Source organism: Hibiscus syriacus, unplaced genomic scaffold, assembly GCF_006381635.1.
Source record: "Hibiscus syriacus cultivar Baekdansim isolate YM2019G1 unplaced genomic scaffold, ASM638163v2 tig00110270_pilon, whole genome shotgun sequence".
Classification (NCBI taxonomy): domain Eukaryota; kingdom Viridiplantae; phylum Streptophyta; class Magnoliopsida; order Malvales; family Malvaceae; genus Hibiscus; species Hibiscus syriacus.
The window spans coordinates 1,122,826-1,149,036 of NW_024062656.1; the positions used below are offsets into that span (position 1 = coordinate 1,122,826).

At 33.7% G+C, this 26,211-nt stretch overlaps 3 pseudogenes; 1 reads left to right on the forward strand and 2 right to left on the reverse strand.

Annotated features, from left to right (window-relative positions):
• Positions 1 to 486: 486 nt before the first annotated feature.
• LOC120115701 lies at positions 487 to 4,339 on the reverse strand (annotated as a pseudogene).
• Positions 4,340 to 13,022: 8,683 nt separating this feature from the next.
• On the forward strand, positions 13,023 to 17,628 carry LOC120115649 (annotated as a pseudogene).
• LOC120115703 lies at positions 17,227 to 22,671 on the reverse strand (annotated as a pseudogene).
• Between the last annotated feature and the right edge of the window lie 3,540 nt (positions 22,672 to 26,211).

Here is a 26,211-nt window from a genome sequence, read left to right on the forward strand (position 1 = left end):
GGGTTTTCGCTTTGGGTATTCTCTGAATTCAAAAGCTTATCTTAAACCATTAGGGAGCGTGTATTTATCATGTCGTGTTCGCTTCACATTCATCACAAGAACTATTTCATATTTTTTATTTACTGGATGCAGGTGTGTTAACCCAACTGCAAGCAATTTGAAATTTACAGAATGCAAAGCTAAAGATCAGTCTTAATCTTATTTACTCCACCCAACACACAAAAAAAGAGTAAAAGGATGTTTACTGAAATTAACAACACAAAAGCTTATAGGAAGCAAAAATGTTGTGTTGAGTTTGTAAGAGTTAAAAGATTGCATCTGTAAAGTAGAAGAAAGAACCTGAAGGGTGTTTTGAACCACAAAAGCAGAGGAGGAAAGCATCTTGTTCCATTTTTTTATGGTTTAAGTCTCCCCTCCCAAAGTAAGTGAATGGACATATCATCTTTTTCCATTATTTTATGGTTTAAGTTCTCACAATATTATATCATATTAATTGCTTCATCCATCCATTGCCGCATCCACCAGAAGTTCCCAGTAAAACAAAACAACAGTCATGTTCCTCCACAGAATCAATAAGGGAAAAAAGAAACTCAACATACAGTAACAAAATTATCCAAACTATGTTTTCCCCCTACCTGACAAAAATAGTAACCAAGGTATTGTCTGCCTTCCCACATTTCAACAAAATTAATATTCTTTTTCCTGCATTGTTCTACTGATATTGTTGCCTTTGCAAATACCTGCTAACCGCATCAAAGAGGGCAAGGTGGAACCTCGAGAGTTGTTCCAGCTTGAATTTGACCCCATCCTATTAGACGCCAATGCTTCTCGACACGCCTACTCAGAGCGATCTTCTCTCCCTTACTGGTGCAAACCGGGGATGTGAGTTGCAGCTTTGCCAAATCATTCTTTACAGCCATGACTCGAGCCCCGGTTGACATCGACCCGATGTTCAACATTAGGATCTCTCCCTTGGCTAGTTTTGACACCTTCCTTGCCTCTCTGATCCCTTTGTCCTTACACCAAGTAGCCTCCGAAGAAGGAAGAAGTTTACCTGCACCACATTAGAAAAAGAGACAACATTGAACAGCCGTCAACATCTTACTGATAATTGTTCATCACATCATCAGCCACTGACAAAATCCAACAGATTATACCATAATCACCATGCAAGTAAACCTATTCTTTCATACAGAAACATGCATGCCTCAAATCAATCCCGATACGAAATTATAGATGGAACATTCACAGAATTAATTTCACCCCTGTGGCTTCCATCTAAAGAAATTCAGCACATACCTCGAGCTCAACAAAACTTCTGGGAGTGACCCAACCTCTCCCAGCACTTGACCAACCAGCCTATCAGCACGTGTCAAAGTTGGATCCATAGTTGTTCCAACACCAATTAGACCTCCTGGAACAGCAAATTGTAGCTCATTTTGTTCTGCGTACAGTGAGACTATTCTGGAATATATGGGTGTGCATTTAATGTTCCCACTTCATCCTTAACAACAATCCCAGGACGAACTTCAATAAACTGGTTCACCTTCAAAACACCCTGGGAAAAAAACAAATATTAACAAAATAGTACAGAGTACTAAAATTATTTAGAAATTTGCTAAAAAGACTTTCAAAGCACTTTTTAAGTGCTTTTGAAAAGCTCGGTTTACGATTTTAAGTGTTGAGAATTTCTATCAAAAAGTACTTATGAGAAGACAAAATGCCCATTTTAGACATAATGTTGTAAAGTTTAAAATATGTCAATTTAAATTATGCTTACATTCATTAATATTATTATACATGATATATGCCAACTTAAATTATAATAAAACAATTTATGGAAACTCATTATTAATATTTTGATATATAAAATATAAATTTACCCAACACATATTAGACTATATTCGAGTACAGTGTATAATTCTTTGAATATAATATATAAAACACATACTCTTCTAAACTACCAAAAAAAATGCAAAAGGACAAATCACAAATCAGAATTGTTTAATACTTTATTTACACCAAAAGGAAATATATCAAAAAATGCTTTTGATAAGCAATGGTAAACATTGAGCTTCATTTTCTAGCAACTACCAAAACATAAAAGTTCACATTCAGCAAAATTGCTATTTAAATCAGATTATTTAGAAATAGACCTAACACTGTTACAGACAAGCATTAAACAAGCAAAGGTAAGATAAGTATCCAGTGTTTAGTAAGTTAAATTGAACAATAACCACAAATAAAAAGGCAACCAGCATTAATCTCTAAATAGAAGCTAACAAGAAGATCTCATATAAAACTTACCCGTAGTATACTTCCACCGGCAACACCACCTTTAATCTCTCAACCTCATACCCTGGCTTATTGACATCAATGATCGGATGACAATCATGTTAGGGGGTGAGATGAAGTTTCTCTCTGGAATAGGAATCTTCTTAACAATGTATTCACACACAACATCAATATTATATTTTAGCTGTGCAGAAATTGGTACAACTGGTGCACCATCAGCAACAGTACCCTGTAATGAATTATTTTTAGCCAAAAGATTCAGAAGAAAACAAGAATGGAATACCCATCTACTTTTCTGAAATTATTATTACTATTTAAAAGGAAAAAGAAAAAACAACCTGAATGAACTTTTGTATTGCTTCGTGCTGGTTGATAGCAACATTCTCTTGAATAAGATCAACCTTGTTTTGAAGAATTATAATATGCTGTAGTCGCATGATTTCAACAGCAGCCAGATGCTCAGAAGTTTGAGGTTGTGGACAGCTTTCATTTGCAGCTATGAGAAGTAATGCACCATCCATAATTGCTGCTCCATTAAGCATAGTAGCCATGAGAATATCATGACCCTGATGGAAACATTGAAGGAAAAAAATAAATTCTTGCACAGAAGACTTATAAATCTAAAAAGCAATATATCTAATCCCTTTAGTAAAAAAAATGTGACTGAGCAAGAATGAAAGAGAACCAGAAACTCGAAACATAATCATCACATCTCGACAGAGTAGCCCTTAGGACCTTACCGGGCAATCTACGAAAGACACATGCCTCAGCAACTTCATCCTGGAACTTTCAAAGCCAGACACATCACAAAGAGGACTATCTTCCTTTCCGCTTCCATATGCCCTACAAAAGCAAATTGTAGATCACACCGGCGGCTGTTATTAATACTCGGGAAATTTATAGAAAAAAACCACTAGATATCAACCTACTTGTAGCTCTGAGGACGAGGGCATCGTTCATCTTCACATTTGTATATCTTTGCATTTGCATATCCAAGTTGATAGTAATATTTCGCTCCAACTCATTCTTAAAACGAACAGTCTACAGTAAAGGCACAAAGCATTTCATATTACATTTACTAGACTCCAAAATTGAAGGCAACACTGGCCACTGTTCAAATGGCACAAAATACAAAGCAGACTATCAATATCATATCTTATTGGGTACATTAAAAATAAGCTAAATCACCTGAACACCAGATATTGCTTTCACAACTGTTGACTTCCCATGTGCCACATGCCCTATGGTGCCTGACAAAACAAAACCCAGATCAAAGTTTCTATCAACAAAACGAGAATCAACATCAAAATAACCGCAACCAGCTATACATAGTTTGATCGCAACAGGGTTTGAACACTACCAATATTTATAGTAGCTTGCCGGGATATAACTTCGGGAGAGAGGGGATGTAACTTTGTAACATCCAGTTTACTTAAGTCTTGCTCCATCAAACCTTTTCTCGACATTTTGGCGCTGCTCTAATAAAGGTCTTTATGATTCAATGCTAACTGTAACCAGAACCTATTCCAAGAAAAGAATTTCATTAAACCCTAATAACGTGGAAGCAAAAACATCGGCAAATATGGGAATACACACAGAAATCAAATGGAAATCCAATATATCACAAAGCATAAGCATTAAAAGCTCGGTTTCTACAACATAAGTAGAACAGACACAACAAGGAGTTGGGTCGAAAGGCCTATTGTCAGAGAATTTTTTGTTCTGAGCCTAATACAGAGGAATGCCGGATTTGAAAGAGAAGAAAGGTAATTCACATAACGAAATGGATTTTGATTACTGCCCAGATCTTGAGTACCGTTAAACATCAAACTTCCAAACCCAAAATAAATAAAAATCTTCAAAAAAAGGAGAAATGATAAAGCCACGATGCATTGAAATAATAATAAAAATAAGAACAAACGAAAAACCAAAGAGAAAGGGGAAAATACAATAAGATAAAGAGATAATTAGACGAACCTGATTGATCGATGGGGAGAGTTAGCTCAAGTTTGCAGAAAGAAAACGCAGCAAAGGAGCATCAACGCGACTGCTGGGGATACATTACTGATATTTATTGGAAATAAACTGAGCATTTCAAGGGTAGTTTTGTCAAATCAAATATGGTCGGATTGGGCCAAACTTTGTTAGATTTGAGCTTTATTAGGCTCTTAGTACTGAGTTTCTTCTTCACTCAAATGATAGTCCTTTTTGAAGAACTGAATCTGGAAATTTATTTAATTGTTGAAAAAATAATATTTAGATCAAATTGAATTCAAATTAATATTTATGATATTTTTATAAATATATATTATTAATAATTTATGAACTTAATATGTTGTAAGTAGTGTTATAAAAAATATTATTTTAAAATTTAAATTATAATAATATATTTCATAAATATATAAGTAATTAATTTTAATCAAAATGTATCTAAATATTTTTTCCTAATAAAGTAAACAAAAATTGATTGCCCTCTCGGATCCAAGACTTCACCTTAACTAATCCGAACTAACCTGAGTCACACATATTTGGTTTTGGTGGATGAGTCCCCCAGTGGAGATTTTCTACATATACAAGAACTTGAACTCGAGACCTGGTTAAAAGATATCAAGCTTCTTATCGCTTGAATAAATCTCGTTGATCTAATGAAGTTTTAATAAATATTTAATTTAGTTTAATAATTTGTTAACAATGACAATTGAATTTCATTAATAAAAACAATAGAAACAATCAAAATTATAATGCATCCAAAAATAAAATCAAAGACAATAATCACTAAAAAAAAATAATAAAAAATATTAAATCCAAATATACGTAAAAATAAAATCTTTTATTGAGAATTATGTTCAATATCAAAATAATCTAATAGCTTTCATAAAAACTTATTGTCTCTGTCGAATGAGATGATTTATGATGTGATAAAGGAGTGGTGAGCGAACCAAACAATTTCCACATACTACTTCACTACACAATTCTGATTATATCGGCAAACAAATTTTTATCAAAGAGATAATCTGACAATACATGACAACCGACAAACCAATCAGAAAAAAATACCGTGAGAATCTTTGTGCAATCATCAACACGACCGCAGAGATATGCGAAAAACTTACCAAAAGTCATAAGGAATGTGTCACAAGAGTAGAGAAAAAGCGTGTCATAATAACAAAAAAAAATATGTTACAAGGATAGAGATTCTTATTTAAAATTGAAAAAATTAAAAAAAAATGTAAAACAAATGATATGGTATAAAAATAATAAATAATAATCTTCAAGGATCAATTATCAATACTAAAATTAATATCCTCGCTGAGTAAAAAGAAAAGAAAGACCGATATAAAAATAAACAAAAATAAACTTAGGTTAAACATAAGGTTCCCGCATACACAATTTAACGTAGAGAAAATAACCTCGGTGACAAAAAATGCCTTATAATATACGATTTTAACCAACTTTTTTTGGATTTGCCAAAATGACCAACTAAATCGCAATGCGATCGATAATTCGCAACGCGATCTCCGGTATCGCAAATCAGTTTCCAGATTCGCAACGCGATTCTGACTATCGCATTGCGATTTTCCAAATTCGCGTTGCGATTTTCCTAAATCGCAATGCGAATACGTAAATCGCAATGCGAATATGTAAATCGCAATGCGAATACGTAAATCGCAATACGAATACGTAAATCGCAACGCGAATCTGACTATCGCAACGAGATTTTGACTATCGCAACGAGATTCTGACTATCGCAACGCGATTCTGACTATCGCAATACTGAATTTCAATTCGCAACTCGATTTTTTGAATTCGCAACATGTTTTAGTTTCGCAACACAAATGTTTTGGGTATATAACTACGCATCAGCAACAACTCATAACCTAAATCCCTAAATCGTAACTCATTCCATCTCCATCTATCACTCTCTCCGGCAACATCCGTTCCTATATCCAACGACATCCTTCCCCATCCGGCAACAGGTTTTAGTTTCGCAGCTCGTTTGTTTAGTAAATTAATTTACAATAATGAAATCATCTAATGTTGATCATGTTTGAATAGATTTGTGTTTTGGAGGGTCATGGGAGAATATTCATGGTGTTTTACAATATATGCCTTTACCCATGAATCTTCAACTAAAACTGTCATTAAAAAAGTTAACTTATGAAACTCTAATGTTACGTGTTGCAAATAAATTGAATTTAGAGCCCCTAAGTGGATTTAGGCTATCTTATCAGAGAAATGGTAAAGTTTATTTGTTAACCGACAATGAAGATGTTGAACGATTCATTGCTTACATTAGTGCTTCAAGTGATGATGTTACATTGTATGTTGTTGAACCTAGAAGTAGTGAAGTTGGGTCAGTAGCGGGTAATAATCAACTAAGTTTTTCAACCCCAGTTTATGGTGCTCAAAATTTAATGGTTCCACCATAATTTCATCACCAAGCAAATATTGTTTCACCACATTTCCAATACCAAACACAATCTCAAAACCCAGAACCTTTCCCTAATCCAAATCCCAATCAACTTTCAGCACCAAATTTCGGTTTTCGTATTGACCAGTTAGACGATAATGAGCCAACAGAATAAATTGTGAGTACTAGTCAGTATTCGAAATTTGATCTTGGTCAATACTCGGACTTTGATCTTGGTCAATACTCGGATTTTGATGATTTTTCAGAAGAAGAAACAGACCCTGCGTGTAATGATTTTGATATTGGTCAATACCAGAATTTTGATGATGAAACAGTCGTTGCCGAGGAAGATGTTGTTGATGATAATGAGGAGGAAGTTACGACTGTAAATGAACATGTTGAGCATCCATTATGTAATTCATATAACCCTGAAGAAGAAAAAGAATAAGAAGAAATCCCCAAAGAAAAGTCCCCGAAGAAAATGCCACGGGAGTATAACTAGAATATGCCAGAATTACTTCAGATACCGGAAGAAGAGTTGGTAAATATAGTAGTTGATTGTTACACAAAAATTATTCGTATCAAGAAAGATGATTGTTTTGATACAAAGGAAGACTTGAAGATAGCTTTGTATACGAAATGTGTGGAAGATGGCTATCAACTAAAAGTTAACAAATCAAGCAAAGATCGTTTCGAAACAAGGTGTATGATTGACAAAAACTGTACGTGGCGTATGATTACAAAGAGGATAAAAGATTGCGAAATGTTTCAAGTTAGGACTTTTATTGATAAACATACATGTTCAAGAACCCAAGTTTTTCCTCACTATAGACAGGCAAACAAAAAGGTGTTGGGTGGTTTTATGGCTGAGTTAATGTTTTTGAATGGCAAGGTATATCGGGGACATGAAATTATGATTGACATGAATGCTCTGTTCAAGATTAGTATCTCATATTCTCAAGCTTGGAGAGCCAAATGTTATGCCTTGGAATTGTTGAGGGGGTCGCCAGAAGCATCGTTTGCCCAACTGCCGGCTTATTGTCACAATTTAAAGCTGAAAAATCCTGGGTCGGTAACTCATATCAAAACAGATAGAGATGGACGCTTTGAGTTGTTGTTTATCGCCATTGGTGTTGCGGTTAGTAAATCAATATAATTTTGTTGACTTATTTTTGTTAGTTACATGTATTTCACATTTAAATGATTATATTTCTTGTATATATGATTTTGTAGATTCGTTTGTTTATTACTTGCATGCGCCCAGTTATTATAGTTGACGGAGCACATTTAAAAGGTCGATACCTTGGAGTAAACTTATTAGCAGTAGCCATGGATGCTAACAATGGGATACTTCCAATAGCTTACGGGGTTGGCAAATCTGAAACATCTGATTTATGGACATGGTTTATGGGGCATCTTAGGGATTGCATAGGTCCTATTAGCAATCTGACAATCATATCCGATAGGGCAAACTCAATTGACAACGCTGTTAGAAGGTGTTTCCCAGATGCTTTTCATGGACTTTGTGGTGTTCATTTGTATAGAAATCTAAAATCAAGGTATGCTGGTATAAAAAATCATAAATAGACATACTGGAAGGCTGTAAAAGCTTATCGGGAAGTGGATTTTAATAAGCATATAAACTGTTTAAGACGTGTTTTGCCTCAGTTTGCTCAAACACTAGAAGATTTCGGGTTTGAAAGATGGTCAAGAGTACATCAACTTGGAGCAAGATATGGTTTCATGACGTCTAATAGTGCAGAATCAATCAACGCTCTAAGTCGTCATTCCCGGAAATTACCCATTATTATGTTAATGGAGTTTTTTCGAGCCTCTATTCAACAGTGGTACTACAAGAAAAGAAACCATACAGATATTATTTCTTTAAATTCGTGATGAGGAACTCTTTCCTGAATGACAGAAGTAAAGGAAGAATCACTTTGTTTCCATTTCAATTCTTCTATGTTCTACTGCTAAAACCCTAGCCATGGAGTCTATATTCGCATGACTAACGATCATATTTCCCGAACCAGGAAAACCAGTGAGAAATCGAACACTATAAGCTTCGTTCAAACATATTTTATAGAATGTAAGATCAGGAAAATCAGGAAGTTCCCACCTTCTTCCATGTTTATCAAAGACTACACCCCATGCATATTCTCCGATAAGCATTCCGACAAAAACGACGCTGGTTATTAGGCTCTCTTGATGGGAAGTAAGGTCCCATAAAGCTTTAACTGCAGGGCCTATTAACGAGAGAAGCATCATTTCCATAGCTTCTTAAATCCAACCCGCTCCAGCATAAGCAAGCACAAGAACTTGGAACTTTCCGAATCCCATGCGCAAAAGGGCATCATCCACAGTAAAGGTGGGGCGTCCATCTTCTCCCATTAATCACTAGTTAAAAGGGGGGGGGGGGAAAGAAGAAAAGTTGGGTTAAAATCTTGCTTAAATTATATGATTCTATAATATTAGCATACTTGCAATCACAATAAAACATAGGATAAACAAACTCAAAACTTCCTTCCTCCTTGCAGGATTACAAAGTAAAGGTTGATGAATAGATAACAGACAATATTCAACAAATGTTTGTTAAATTTACGTACATTGTGCCCGGGGATTTAAATAATGGTCCGTTACCACAATAGCGCTCGTTAATAGCGGGCGCAGTGCTGTCCGGAACCATTATTGCATTACTACGATGTGTGCAATTATGGATGGACATGGGACCCGAACCCGACCTGATCGGGTAAAATTTTTTTAAAATAAAAAAAAATCGGGATCTGGTTGAGTTTTTTTAAGTGTGATATTCGGGTTGGGTCGTGTTCGAGTTTAGGGTGAAAAATACTCAACCCGACCCGAAAAAATATATAATTTCACCTTATATATTTAGGAATAATTACAATAATACCCCTCTATATATAATTTTTTTTCCAATTAAGTCATTGTCTTTTTAATAAAAATATTTTTTTATTTCGGGTCAGGTTTCTAAGTTATATATCGGGTCGGGTTCGGGTCGAGTGAAACCTAGTTTTGGTCGGGTCGTGTCTAGGGTGGAGGTTCTTTGTTCTCGGGTCGGGTCGGGTGGACCAAAAACCCGACCTAAACCGACCCATGCCCATCCCTACGTGTAATCACCGTAATAGCACTCGTTATATACACAATGTAACAGAGAACACGACGACAACCGCAATTTAAATCCCTGATTGTGACTTTTGAATGGTCATTCATTAATAAAAAAAAGTATTTTTTTTACTTAGACTATACATATTCAGTTCCTGATATGTTGGTAATATGAATCCCATCCATGGCTAGGGTTTTAGCCTCTATTCAACGCTCTAATTTGACACCTTCTCTCTTTTTTAAACTGCAAATTCAACCTCTTCCTAAATAAAAATTGTTCAAAACAATAATAAATTTATTAAAAAATATTTTCACATCTACGTAAATTTATATTTAGATTAATTTATTAAATTAATTTTTTATTGTAACTTTATTTAATTTTATAAAACATTTTATTATTTATACCAACAACCAATAGATCACACAAGATAGATAAATGTCAAAGATTTCAAAATATATAAAATATGACTTTGATCGCTTGATGAATTAATAAATCTCATTGTTCGTTGTCTTATATTTTTATTATAATTTCATTCAAGCTCATTATGTCAAAGGTTTATAAGATAGTTGGCCTTAATTTTCCAAAGGCTTACGAAATATTTAAACTTTAAAATTTTAACATTTTTATTGAGTCGATTCAGTGGTTATGAGAATGTTGTTCTTTCAAAGCTTTAGGTTCTAACAATTGTATAAGTAAAGTATATATTGTTAATTAAGATTATAAACATATTATCTTAATAACCTCATATTATTTAAAAATTTAAATCTTCTTAGTTATCTATTTAAAGTTAGTGTTGATCGAACACATTTGGTTGGTTGGTCAAACTGTTTATTTTTATTTCCTCATATTCTCTTAGATCGTGGATTATAGACTCGTTAGTACTCTCTCTTTTCCCCATAGGGACCTTTACGTCTCCTCCAAGTAGGATTACATTTAAGATTCGTAGAAAAAAAAGGTTGGTGTTTCACTTCTATTGTATACAACTCGTTAACATATCCAGTGATGGATCGAATACGTTCGTCCTTAAACATATCAAAATTTACATAAATTATGACATGTAAAAATAAATGAAAAAAATAAAAATCATCAAATGTAACGTTATTACATCACATTTATGTCACGTTTTAGCTAATGTAATTGGAAGGTGTGGTGTTGATTAAAAACGGGTAATCTATGTCAAATACCACTCATCTTTATGCTCGGGATCGAAAATGCCAATGACGTTTTAATTTTACCAATTTTAGCACGGACGTTTATATTTCACTTCAATTTTGTCACTCCGCCATTAATCCGTTAACGACACGATGACATTGCATGGATGGCCGTGACGGCGATGACATGGACGACTTTTTTAAAGTTATTTAGTCCACATAACATCTGTATCACTTGAGAAAAGTTATGCTTTTGACTAGGGTTGTTCATTCGGTTAATTCGGTGGCCGAACCGACCGAACTACCATTAACTGAACTTTTTTTTTCTTTAACCGTTAACCGAACCGAACTTTTTTTATGAAAGTATTAACCGAACCGAATAAATTTCGGTTAATTCGGTTAATTTTTGAATTAACCGAAATTTTTTAGAATTTTAGAATTTAATATTTTTTAATTAAAAAAACAGTTTACAATATCTAATTAATTTGATTCAAACATTATATTAAAATAAGATATTTGTATCTATCAATTTAGTTAAAAAAAACAACAACAATACTGCAGTTCTACAAAATAAATCAGAACTAAGTGCAGAACTGGAAGCATAATTCAGTCTGATACAAACAGTTTACACTAACAATTTACAATATTGCAGTTCTATAAAATAAATCAGAACTAAGTTGTTGGCTGATGTTACCATTCCAACCAAGATGTTCTCTATCAAGTGTAGAACATATTACCTGCACAGTGCACAACATAGAAATAAAGAGATGCAAAATTCAGTTCGAACCATAAAAAACAATAAAAACAATCAAATGTATAAATATCAAATATATATATCAAGTATCAATCAATGTTAAAATTATAAGTGCTAAGCTAACTCAATCTAATGTAATACAATCTTATTCAGTAAACATCATCACTTCAAGCTAATGAATTTAAAAGGAATGTAAGGGACAAAATTACCACAAAAAAACAGTATTCAAAATACTCCATTTGCAAATCCTCCCAAAAAGTTTTCAATTGCATTATCTCTACAAGAAAAATATATTATTTTAAAACTAAAAATACAGTATAAAAACCATATATATAACCTCCAAAGTACATTGCAATAATGCAATTTACAATTAATGCATACCCTTCAACTCATACTCACAATGCTGCCAGTGCAGAATTCTATGAGCTTATGAATTGAGAGTAGGTTGTAATGCATTCCAAGATAAATCTAAAAGTTAAAATGATTAAATCAATTAATGTTGTGTCAATTCTCCTCAAAATAAATTAACTTATTAAATTAAAATTAATAAATAAAGAATCAACATACCATTATCAATCTTGTCAAGCTCTTGAATTTGTTCTTCAAACTTCTTGATCTCCTCTTCGATTGATGACTGTTTAATATAATCTTGAGTACACACAAGAGCTTGTACCATTTTAGGAGTTAAAGAACTCCTAAATTGATCGAGCACACGTCCATCGGTACTAAATGCAGACTCTGAAGCGACGGTAGAAAGCGGTATAGCTAATACATCTTTGGCCATATTTGACAGAACTGGAAATCTAGGGCTATTGACTTTCCACCATGACAAGATATCAAATTCATCATTATAATTCTCAACAGCCTCCCCTAGATATTTATCTAATTCAGATGTTTGATCCTCACAACCACTTTCAATCATACGCTTTTTATACAAATCTTTCATACGTCTTTTCACTTTTTGTTGTGGTTCACTTATAGAAATTCTCACATTTAAATGGTTGCCATCACAAGAGACTCGAGGCTTATACTCATCATACAATCCATTCAAAGTCTCTTTCAGCTTTTGCATCACTTCAAAACTTTTTTCCGAATCATACATCTCACTAAGTGCAAATTCAAGATAACTTAATTTCTGCCTAGGATCTAACACACAACCAACAAAAACCGGGTAACTATTGCAAAATTTATATATGAATTTAAAATACTAATTCTTCTCTCAGTTGGCGGATATTGAACTAGCAAGCAAGCATAAAGCAGTCTTCAATAGCTTAAAAGCCGGTAGCAATGCAATTAAGGCAGTACAAAGTGAGATCAACATAGATGATGTCGAGTGGTTTAAATCCCAAACGGGTAACCTAATTTATTGCAAACAAGAAATGTCGAAAATAGGTGGTGCCTTACATACCCTGACACTAGAAACGTTAATAATAAAGTCAAAATCAATTTATGGGTAAAGATCTAACCCAACAAAAACACTTTAAGACAAGGTACACGATTTTGTTCTTCATTCTTAGAAAATCTCTCACTGATTTGAACATTAAAAAACGTTTGGCAACAAAGCCTCTCACGCTTTTAAATTTTGTATCGTTTTGCAGGTACAACTAATAGATAGGAAAAATCATGTAAATTCCATAAACATTAAACAAATGAAAGAAAAGAGCAAAAATCTCAAACACAGAACAGAAACGATATCAAATCACAAACCCTAAATCAAGCAAGTAATTAAAATTTTTAGGGGTAAGTAAACTAATCAAAGAGAAAATCTAGAATTTTTAAGTTAGGAAGCTAACCTGAATCGAGAGAGCAGAGATTAGAGAGAGAGAGATAGAGAGAGGGAATGAATGTTTGATGAAAGCTCGGGGGGTCACTGGTAAGTGGTGAGGTGAGATTGAAAGCCAAAGGCAATGTTTACATTTAGTTTTTAGGTTATTTTAATTAATTAAAATTAATTAGGCCATTTGAGTGGGTTTAACTCTTAAATGGATTGGGGGTATTGGGCTGCTGACGGGCTATACACACATATATATTAAGTTTAATTCGGTTAATTCGGTTAATTAACCGATTTCGAACCGAATTAACCGTTAACCGAATATCCAAAAAAACCTTAACAGTTCCCCGACCGAATTAATTCGGTGGCCGACCGAATTAACCGAATTAATTCGGTTTGGTCGGTTAATTCGGTTAAAACCGAATTTTGAACACCCCTACTTTTGACTCTATAAAGTGGTTTAATGAGATAGCAGGATTTCAACTGGGAAGCAAGGAACACAAAAAGAAGGATTCGCCCAAGAAAATGGCAATAGCTCTCATTCTTGCTTGCTCTTCCTTGACTGCAATTATCTCTTCGTTGTTTTGTTTATGGGTTTATTACAGTAAGAATTCACGCAAACCCACCAGAAATGATGGGAAGAGCTCAGGTATATTCTTTTCACCCCATACTGTTTCAGTTTTTCTTTATAGTTTTGGGACTTTGAGAGTTAAGGTTTAGAACTGATACTTCTTTTCCCTATGTTTCCCCTTCTTTCTGTGGTTTTAGATTTGAAGATGCTGAAAAAGGGGTTGGACTGACATCATTTTTTGGTAAATTCAAGCCTACAATGACAGTTTCTAAGGAAAATAATGCATCATTCATGAATTCTAAGGTGCTTGAAAAATCTACATACAAGTTTCATCAAGGTAATATTCTGGGTGAGGATGGATTTGGGTGTTTTTACAAGGCTCAATTCGATGATGGTTCTTTTGCTGCTGTTAAGAAGTTGGACTGTAAAAATCAGGATGCAGAAAAAGAAGTTCAAGTATTATTAAAAAAATTATCAACCCCTTTTATGTGTTTTCAAGGATTTCATATTCATTTTTATGTTGAGTTATATTGTATAGAATTACATAATGAGGTGGATTTACTATGTAAATTTAAGCATCCCAACATAATATCATTGTTGGGTTTCAGCAGTGAAAGTGAATCAAGGTTTATTGTTTATGAATTAATGCAGAATGGTTCCTTGGAAACTCAGATACATGGTAAGCACTCTCTCTCCCTCTTCGACTCTCATGAACAACTTAAGAACTCACCAATATATATGTTAATTATTGTTTATGAAAAAATTTAAATTACATCTCAGGACTTTCTCAGGGGTCTTCATTAACATGGGATAAAATAATGAAAATTGCTTTGGATACAACAAGGTAAGGCTTTATTTTCATTTTTACTTATTCCTCTTGGTTAATGACGATGGTTTTAAAAAATAACACTTGTTGACCAGAGGATTGGAGTATCTGCATGAACATTGCAACCCATCAGTCATCCACAGAGATATGAAATCATCAAATATTCTTTTGGATTGAAACTTCAACGCGAAGGTAACGATTATGCTGCTTTCCGTTTCGGTATTGTATTATCTATTGGAGCTCACTTTCTTTCCATTTCATCTCGATACAGCTCTCGGATTTCGGTCTTGCAGTAACTGATGCAACCCATAACAAAAATAATCTAAAGCTTTCGGGTACTTTAGGTTATGTTGCCCCAGAATACCTTTTAGATGGTATATAAGCTAAATCTGAATTATATGTCATGTTGTGCAAATTATCTGAAAGTGTTATCTGGTGTTTTTTGTAGGTAAATTAACATATTAGAGCGATGTGTATGCATTTGATGTTGTGCTGCTGGAACTTCTATTGGGAAGAAAGCCTATGGAAAAACTGGCACCAGCTCAGTGCCAATCTATTGTCACAAGGGTACGTATGCCTTGCTCTTACGATGATTCACTTAAAAAATGAAGGGTTGTTTGTAAATCTGATGCCATATCCATTATTGAACACAAGCCATGCCTCAGCTTACTGACAGATCTAAACTCCAAGACATCGTGGATCCTGTAATACGAAATACAATGGATCTAAAACACTTGTATCAGATTGGTAAGCTATTGTCTTTGTTTATAAAATTACCAGCTACGTCACACAAGTCTGACTGGTTATGGTTAGGTAGGAATGAGTGAGCTTAGAACCCATTTATTCCTTTCACTTAGGAATATTTTTAATATTTTCATATTAAAACTTTTATAGAAAACATAACAGAAGAATATAATGTAGTTCAATGGTTAAGCATTCCCTTTAATTTCAAGGGGTTTGGGGTTCAAGTCCTTATAGTTGCATAATATTTCAATAGTTTTTTTCAAGCAAAACGACGTCATTTTGTCTTTATTGAGCATCAAAATAGTTGTGTTGAAACGACGTCATTTTGGTAAGCCGTCCACGTCATCACCGTCACGGCCCGTCCATGCCATGTCATTGTGCCGTTAATGGATTAACGGCTGAGTGATAAAATTGAAGTGAAACATAAACGTTCGTGTTAAAATTGGCAAAATTGAAACGTCAATAGCATTTTCGATCCCGAACATAAAGATGAGTAGTATTTGACATAGATTACACTTAAAAGAATGGTATGTCCACATGCTTTAAGCTAAAGCAAGGCTTTTCATTTGAAAAGAAGCGATTTCATTTGAGAGGAAGATTAGGCCGTACTGATAAAAGGTTGCTATTGCACTGAGATGAGATCCAACCAGCCATCACTCTAGTACATGTGGTCCATCCTCTAAATAACTTTTTACCATTTTATCTAATGAAATTAAATAAAAATTATTAACATTTTTTATTGATTTATAGTGAATATAAGGTAGTATATATTTAAAACACTCTTATTTGATAATAAATGTTCATATACTCCTATAAACGTCATGCACGACTCCAGAACCTTAAGATATAACAATAATCTTACCTTTAAAGAAAAATGGTGTGTTTTAATTATAATTTGATAAATTCAATTTTTTTCAACTGGAAATAAATTGATTGATTTTATCTTATTGGATTTTTTTTATTTTAAAATATTTAATTTAATAAATTGATTAAAAATAGTTTTAGGTTGATGATGGGTGCTCAGTTCTCCGAGTTGAGGATTTATCGACTGACTGACAGTACGATTCTAAATTTGGCCCCTTTCGCAGACATTGTGTTGGAGTTGGGTGCTTTTAGATAGGAATTGTGGAGATTATGTTGCATTCGGATTTGGCCACTCGAAGAGAGAAATTTCTCAACCAGATGTTGAATTTTGATGCTCAAGATTTGGGAGTTTCCTATAGATGGCAGTGTGAAGTTAGTTTCATGTAGCAGACCCGGTTTTGTATAATTGGGTTGCAAACCGAAAATGTTATAAAGAAGGGTTTTAATCAGAAAAAATAATAAAAAGTTAATTTTAAGTCGTGTCCAATAGAAAATGTTATGATTTTTATAACATTTTCGGTCACGTTTTTCTTTAGACTTAAATTAGATTGCTTTTCCTTACTCTCCCATATTAAGGGCTCTAAGGATTTTCTTCAGTCAATGTATTGTTTTTGTTTGTTGCAGGAAGAAGAGGCTCTAATAGCAGCTCACAGAAAAGAAGTTGAGGATACAATGTAGACTGTTCGTGAAAAGTAAACTTGCACTTATTTACAGGAACTCGGATTCGTTATACTGAAGCCCATACCAAGAAGCTGGAGAGATTCTCAAAATATTCAGACCAACCAACTATGCCACTGTTATTGTTTTACATCTATATTTCAGGACATGAAGCTTTTGGCAGAGGTGGACAAACCCGGCAGCCTCGTAGACAATTATGTGACCCAGTTAAGCTTTGTTCTTTCACGCAAAGCCGCCGATCTGGTTAGGCTTCAAGCCCGCCTTGCCAGTTCCAGCATCGACTAAAAGAGCAGGAGATTCTGAGTCGGAAGAGAGTTCCCCTTTAAGCCAGCAGTTTGTTATACCCTTTCATTCCAGAATCGGACCTGGATCTGCAGTTTACTCTCATGTAGATAGTTTCGCCCTGGAGAACATTGCTACACTTTATATACAGCTATAAACTGATAAAATTCTCTCGTAAAAGAACCAAGTCCAGGGCTTAGAGGGAGTTCAGGCATTGCAGAAATCTGGGTATTTCATGGCCACACATGCTCTTGAATGCATGTTGGGATTGGCTGCGGTTTTCTTAGTCTATACGGCGAATAGAGTCTATATAGAAATGTAAAACTGAAAATAATGTTTTCCCCCGGTCCTATTGAAATTATGTCTTTGTTTTCTTCATGCAATGTCCTAGTTTTAAGCAATATGAAAGTTTACTTAAAATATTTAAAAATGTAATATGTAACTGATTCATACAAAGCTATTATGCAAATTTTAGCAATAACTTACAACAATTCCGATTCACAATTTTATAGTTAGATGTTTGCATGATGTTAACAATAGTCAATTAATAATGATAAAAGTCATATTGTTTGTCAATGACAAAATCATGCAAGTTCTTTAACAACTAGTGTTCAATTATTCAAACTTGAGAGACTCAATGATCTAAAATTCAAAGAGGTTCAAATCCAAACCTGAAATTATCTTAGTCGGAACACAAAATACATCGGTGTAGGTAGAGACCATAAACCCCAATAAACCTCCTTTTATTGTAACCAGCAATGGTTTGAACATGAACTTTGATCTGATTAGATCCACCAATTGCCCCCATCATGCAAAGGCAGAAAGACTAATAAAATTCTAAACAGAAACTACCTTATATTCACCTCAGATTATTCAAAAAAAATGTAGAAAGGCTAAAGAGAGCATAAAAAATTCCATTTTACCCAAAAAAAGGGATGAAAAATAACTCAACAGACAAAAAAAAAGACATGATTGGGAAAATTTAAAAGCCACAACAAAAACATGGCAGAATTGATATACACGACAAATGAAGATGTTAGAAGAAAGAAGAGACATTCTTATGGATAATACCTTTTTTTTGGGGGGGGGGGGGAACAAAAAGCACCTATTACTTCCAGTCACGGGCAGCCCTTTCTAGGAAAGTTCTACTGCCCTACAAAATCTCAATGGTTTACATTTATATTTAACTGTTTTCTCCTTTTATGCGAAAATATCAATACTTTGTCTTGGTCATTATATCGGAATATTGGATCCGAAGCAAGCTTTTAGTGCACCATTTAAGCTACTAGTAAAAGCCTTCCAAAAAAGTTTAGGAAAGCAGGCATACCCTTGTACAGTGTACGTTCACACTTTCAATCAATCAGCTCTCAGTTTCAGAATTTCTTTGGCAGTCCTTAATCGAAAATACGACATGTGTTCCTACGCAACACGGAAAATCACGAATTAGTTCAAAAGCAAATAAGCAGACCTCATGTTTCAAGTGGATGAATGTCCATGTGAGAACATCAATATCTACTGCCTTTTGTCGTATATTTTGGCAGATAGACACTACGTCCCAATAATTAGGTAATGTATACAAATGGTCCTTGACTATAAAGCGATGCTCTATTAAGTCCCCAACTATTAATAGTTACAACATGATCTCTATTTATATGACATTGTTTTGTTGAGTTCCCATCCATTAAAAGTTACAAAACGGTCACTCGACTATTCATATATTTCAATCATTTTTCGCTAAAAATTTGACGGCCGTCTGAGCTGGACATTAGCCTAGCCTACTGACTGAGATATGATAAAATCATATTTTAATGATGCCTAATAGCATCGCCGTTGCTTTCAAGCCCCGAATCGACAACATAATATAAACGGAGAATCGATCCACAAAATACAACTCAAACCGTTATGAGATTAGATTTTATCATATGTTAATGTTAAACTTAGATTACCGCCAACTTTTTAACGGAAAAGGACGGGTTTGGAACATATAAATAATTGAGTGATCATTTTGTAACTTTTCATAATCGAGGAACTCAACAAGCAACATCCTATAGTTGGGGGACCATTAGTGTACTTTACCACAATAATTATTGCCTTTAAGTACTAGTGTTTAATCACAGGAAAAAAGAACAATATAAAGCGTGAATTTCAAGTATAATAAATCATTTCCCATGGATTTACCTGGTCAAAACAAAGACTTAAACCTCTGCTATAAAAGTCGATATATTTTAACATAAACATGCCACAATCAAACCTGCCCATAAAGAAAATTATTTAGGGGAAACAATTCAAATTCGAACAGAAAAGGCACATGACATCATGAAACTAGCACAAGTTATTTGGAACCAATTGCCATCAATGGTTAGTATAAAAAGAATCGGATACCTATAAAGCTACCACATAATTGCATACTTAACAGCACAAGTTATTTGTTTATCCAATAAGCTTATGAAGAATCAAGTATTCCGAGCACAACATAAAATGTGACAGCAATAGATACAAGAATACGAACCCATTCTCCTGTGCAGGAAGGTCATCAACATATTCTTGTTCCCAAGAACTTATATCGATGTTCTCTCCACTCTTGTCCTTCACTTCTTCAACAAAGTATTTTCCCTGGCACATTACAACTAATATTAAACAATTTCGAATGAAGTGCCAAGAGAATCAGTATGAACTTTGTCTAAGACAATATTTTTTATAGGAGGTAAAAATGTAGTAAGGGCGTGCTTGAAGACAAAGCGACTATTATTGTGAATAGGTTAACAAAGATTCACAGCGTAAAAATGTAGAGGGAAAACGACTCTAGTAGCTAACAGGACCGAAAACTCCAAATCCTCTAACATCTAAACTATACAATGCACTTTGGATCAATTAATTAAACGCATCGAAATGATAAGACATCTAAGGAGAAAACCCAGAAGATCATACCAGTGCTCTCAGCACGTAGGGATCTTTTCCTTTTAGCGAATCCAGATATTGGAATTTCTGATCTTTCTTATTAATAACTGCCAAGCACCAATGTATGTCTTTGTGTATGGGGACAAATATCTGAGCAAAATGGAATAAATTTAACGATAAATACAAAAAAGATCAAATCAAAGTGAAAGAATAAATACTTACTTTATCACAGTCCCATAAGCAGTAACCCAACTTCCTTCGCGAAGTCCATCTTTTGACACCTTTATAGTTATAGCCACTGTCCGGATTCACTAACTGAGCAACACAATTCAGAAACGCAAAAGTAGTTAAGAAAATGATACTTAAAGAGACTTATATGAACCAGCAAAGTGAAGTACGGTAACATTGAAGAACCAAGAAAATACCTTTTTATAGAAGAAGGTGTTGAAGAAATGACACTTTAGAAACTTCTTCGGCTCCCTGTTTTCCCGTTCTTTCAATAGTTCAAGATATAGATTAATGACCTATAAAAGAGAAATACACGTGTTAAAACCAGATTACCAGCACACTTAATTCCAGTACGACCTAATTGAATGTGGACAAATCAAGAAATCCTCCAGCGGCTACCCTATGCAGATATACAACACAAGACATAAACATGAACAAAACAAAAACAACCTCATCATTCAACCATGCGCCTGGTTTCAGACATTGCAAAACTTCTCCTCGAATATAAATGCTTGAATTTTGGTGAGAGACTAATATCTTTCTCCTACAAAAGCACGCATAAACAATAATGTTACAGTACAAGTGACATCCTATCAAATAATCAAGTACTAACACAATCATTATTACATACCAGTTTTTGACAGAAAAGGCACTAGACACCAAATTCATCTCCTCCTCAGTAAGAGGGAAAAAAGGCTCGGGAGGTAACACCTGAAATTCGATAAACGATCAAACAATAAAGACAAAACATTAATGCCAAGCGTTCTTAACAAATAAAAATACCATTTATTCTATTCTAGAAGCAACAAAATGGTTCAAAATACACTACCAAGACAATGCAGCGCAATTAGAACAAAGCAAACAAAAGAATCTTACTTCTACTTGCTCCTCCTCTGGTTTCTTTTCGGGTCGCAATGCCTCAAGTCCAGCTTTGCGCTTCTCATTCAATTCAATTTGAAAATCCAATTCTTTCAACTTGGAGTTTCTCCTCTCTGCACTTTCCATCAACTTCTTATAAGCTTCAACATCTTGCACATTGGGAATCTCCTTTAATGAAGACATATCAACGAACTCCCCATTCTCAAATTCCCATTATTCAACTCAGTAACAGCAGATGAAGACGATGGCTGAAAATGCCTCTCTTCTTCCACATTCTTCCCTTTCTCAATGATTTCCACTTCTTCAACACTAAGATCATCAGTAACCACCCGTTTTTCTTTCTTCTCATCATCCTCCACGAAAATTACTTCTTTGTCCTTCTTAAAATGGCTCAAAGCATCCCAAGCTTGCCTTTTCACATTACTGAATCTACTACTCAAGAAATTCCCCATATCGCCTTTAGCCGAATCCTGTTTGTGTTTGGAATCAGGTAACCCGAATTTTAGATGTCTGACAGGGGCGTGGACTGCTCTAGGGAAAGGTGTCTTAACTTCTGGGTAACGAGAGATTCTCAAGACGGTCCTGTTGGAAGGTACAATTGCTTTATCTGGGCTTTGGTTCATCAAAGAAAATCTGGGTTTTTTGGAAAACTGAAAATCCAGGGAGTTTGAATACGGGGACGTCTTTTTGTGGTTGAAATTGGAATTGAAACATTCATCTCCGCCACGTTTACGATTGCTTGCTAAAGCACCCATTGGTAAAATTCAAAAACTGTTAACCCTAAAATTACAAAACCCATTTAACGAAAACCATGAAACTAGATTTGAGAGGCTAGGGTTTTTAAGCAAAACCCTTAATGTTATAACCCAGAATAGCTGCTTTTAAAGCAAAAAAAATGGAACCCAGAATTTGAAAACCCGAAATATTTCAAAACACAATAAGAGGATCGGATTTTTCTTAAAACTAAAACAAGCCAAGAAATTTCAGAAAATAAAGGGGAGAATGCGGAAGAAAATCGATGACAAATTTGCAAAGGAACGAAACGTTACTGCTAGCGGCGCTGTAATTTGGATCCAAACACCAGAAAAAAGTAGAGATTTGAAAGGACTTTGGAAATTTCGCAATTGCTTTCGCGGGACAAAAAGGAATCAACTTTTGAACGCTGCGTTTTTTAGGTTTATGTTTTGGAAACGAATGTCTGCCAATCATCATAATTAGAAAGTAAAAAATGCCACTTAGGTCTCTTAATTTAAAAATTGCCTAAAGTCACCAACCGGTTGGTATAGTATAGTAATATAGTGAAATGAGACACTAAGTTTTTTAAGTAAGGTTAGGATTTGAATATCTAGGGATGAACACGGGTAGAGTGAGCCTTTTTTACCGTTTCAATTTCGACATGAAAATATATACCCAAAACTTGATCTTATCTCATCCCGATAAATTTTAAATTTTAACTTGTGATAAAATAATATCAGGTCAATGATTTAACGTGTTACATCAAATTTTAATCATCCACATTAATAATTGTTAAAATTAATTTATTACAAATTGATAATATTAATGATCAATTTATTATTTTTGAAATTTTAATTAAAAAATAAAAAAATATTCAAATACTAGTGATTATTTATATATTTTATATCATTTTTATGTTTGCTTTTAACATTTAAATCGATCAACTTATGAATGCACCCTAATTTTTTTTTGTTTATATCAAAAATAAATATCTAAAGTACATCATTTTTTCTTTTAAATACTCTAAATATTTTTTTTGGATCAAAATAAGCATTTAAAGTTTTAATACGTTAATATTTTAAATTTAAAAGTAACGTTAGTTAAAGAAAAAACGCATAAGCAAATAAAAACGTGACAAATGGCATGTTAATTGTTTACAGAAAAATTAAAGAAAAATAAATTAAATATAAAAATACATAACTTACCACTTTGAGATTCTATTCCAAGGGCAAATAGGAACTTTTAATTTACCGTAGCAATGTATTACACAAACCATTTTGAGATTTTATACTTTCAGTCGACATCTTTCAACTTCAAATAAAATAGATAAAAAATTTAATTTAACTAATAAAATAATTATACGTTCAAGAACCCTAAATTAAATAAAAGTGAATTTTTGTTCTCTGAATTAGCATGAGAATACTACAACAACAACAATAAAACCCTATTCTCATATACAATGGGGGTAAGGAGGAGGTAGGGTAATAAGCTGTCCCCAACGCCATGTTGAGAGCAGTTTCCCGTGGAAGACCTCCGGCAGTCAGAAAATTAAAAATAAAGATAAAATGCAATGCATGTATATATAAATAAATAATTACATAGTTGAACAATCTTCATATGCAGTTTACATATGCACATCTGTAATGGGAAGTAATTCTTGCAAGTAACTCCCTGTTTAAAAAGCTCTGCATATAAACAGAAACGTAATACCCGACTAAAATTAAAAAGAGAAAACATGAAGAGAAGGATACACAGAAGTCAACGATAGCAAGCAACGTGAAGGAATATAGTCAAATGGGTTAAAACCTAAATTAAAGCAACACTACTCCGCTACCCTAGTTCTAAGCCTTCATAAATTTCAATGACAGAAACGTATTAAAAGTAGAAGTCATGGAAATAACTACAAATGCATTAAAATAAGACAGAGATGATACACCCTATGGATGTGATCTGCACTACTCGGCTACCCTGGTCTTAAGTCTCCATACTTTCCTATCAGCGGTCATGTCCTCGGTAAGGGCTAAATCATTCAAATCAGATCTCAAGCAGTCTTCCCACTTCTGCCTTGGTCGTCCTCTTCTTCCTGGCATAGTCGACTGTAATCGACTCTACCCTCCTGACCGCATCCGACGGTTGTCGCCTAAGGACATGTCCAAACCATCGTAGTCTTCTCTCCCTCAATTTTTCGGATACAGGCACCACCCCCAAAGACATCCTAATAGCAAAGTTTGGTGTCATATCCCACAGAGTCCTACCACATGCCCATCGAATCATTCTCATTTATGCGGCCTCCATCCTCCTTATGTGATCCTTCTTGATTGTCCAACATTCTGATCCATACAGCAGCGCTGGTCTTATTGTCATTCTATAAAATTTTCCCTTAAGTTTTAGAGGCACCTTCTTGTCACACAAAACTCCGGTAGCAGCCATATACTTTAGCCAACCCGCCTTTATACGGTGTGTAACGTCATCATCCACACCTCTATCTTTATGTATCATAGACCTTAGGTACTTTAAATCGTACACGTACCTTCTTTAAATCATCTTTACATTTATCTATTGGATGTGGAAAGTAGGATTTAAAAAGAAGAATATTTAATATTTTATTTTTTATAGTTTTTTTTAATTTCATAAACTCAAAAGAGTTAAGGTTCAAAAACACTAAATTAAAAAAAATAGGAAAAAACTTCCCTCAAGAAGAAGGTGAAGTAAATGGGAGGTTGTTATATTCTATTTCTTGTTTTAATCTAGGGAGAGTTATGTTTTTTTATATTTAATTTATTTTTCTTTAATTTTTATGTAAATAATTATTTAACATGTCATTGGTCACTTTTTTTGCTTATGTTTTTTCTTTAACTGACCTAGCTTTTAATTGAAAATATTCATAGATTAAAATTTTAGGTACTTATTTTGATAAAAAAATATTTTTGTAACGTTCCGAATCCCGAGTTAATAGTTTTGGGCTGTCCCGGGTGGATTTAGATAAATCCATTAACCTTGTAAGAGGACTTGGACCAAGTTGGCTTTGGATTTGAGGTTGGATTTGGCCCAACATGTGATAAAAAAATGTGTTTTTAAGATGAGACCAAAACTAAGAAGATCAAATAGCAATTACACCACCTATTAAAACAAAAGTTGAAAACCCTTAATGGTTTGACCGTTTGATGATATCACGTCTGAGGTTCTCTTTTCCCCACTCTTCTTTGTCATCTTCTTCTCCCAAAAGCTTTCATCTTCTTCTTTGGTAACCTAGAAAAAGGTGGTAACTTGGTGAACGAGCTAGCTCAGTTTGAGGTTCTAAAGGTAATAATCTTAATCCTCTCCTCCAGGGCTTTAATTCAAGCCTCAAATCTCTTCATTTCATCATAGCATCCAAATATAAGTTTAGTGGGGTTCAAAACAAAAATAATAAAATCTTACGTATGAAAATTTAAATTAAAACTTCTGAATAAATTTAAATGTGCATTTTATGAATTAAATCCTAAATTTTGGGATAAATTGTGAAAGTTGAGAATTTAAGTGTTAAATTGTAATTTTCAAAAGTTTTGAGGATCAATTTGTGAATTCTGATAGATCCAGGGACCAAATTAAAAATATAAGAAATTAACAACTTGATGTTGATCGCAATTATTTTCTAACTGATATATTAATATACGTTTAAAAATAGTAATCAATTTTAATTTCAAATTTACTTTTTTTAAAAATTGTGTAAACATAAAATTTGCAATGTTTTTAAATAGAACTTTCAATCCATCTTAAATTTATGTTTTGATTTTAATTATTAATTATTTATGAATTTATTTATACTATTTAACTTTTTCCCAACACAAATAAAAAAATTGAGCATTTAAACATGTTTAATTCACACCCTCCAGTGGATTGTACTAATAACAATGTCAACTGAACTAAATTTAATAAAAGAATTGATTTTAAAGAATAAAAATCAATTTTAAACATCAAATTTATTTTTAGAAATTTGTATAAACCTGAAATTTGCAAT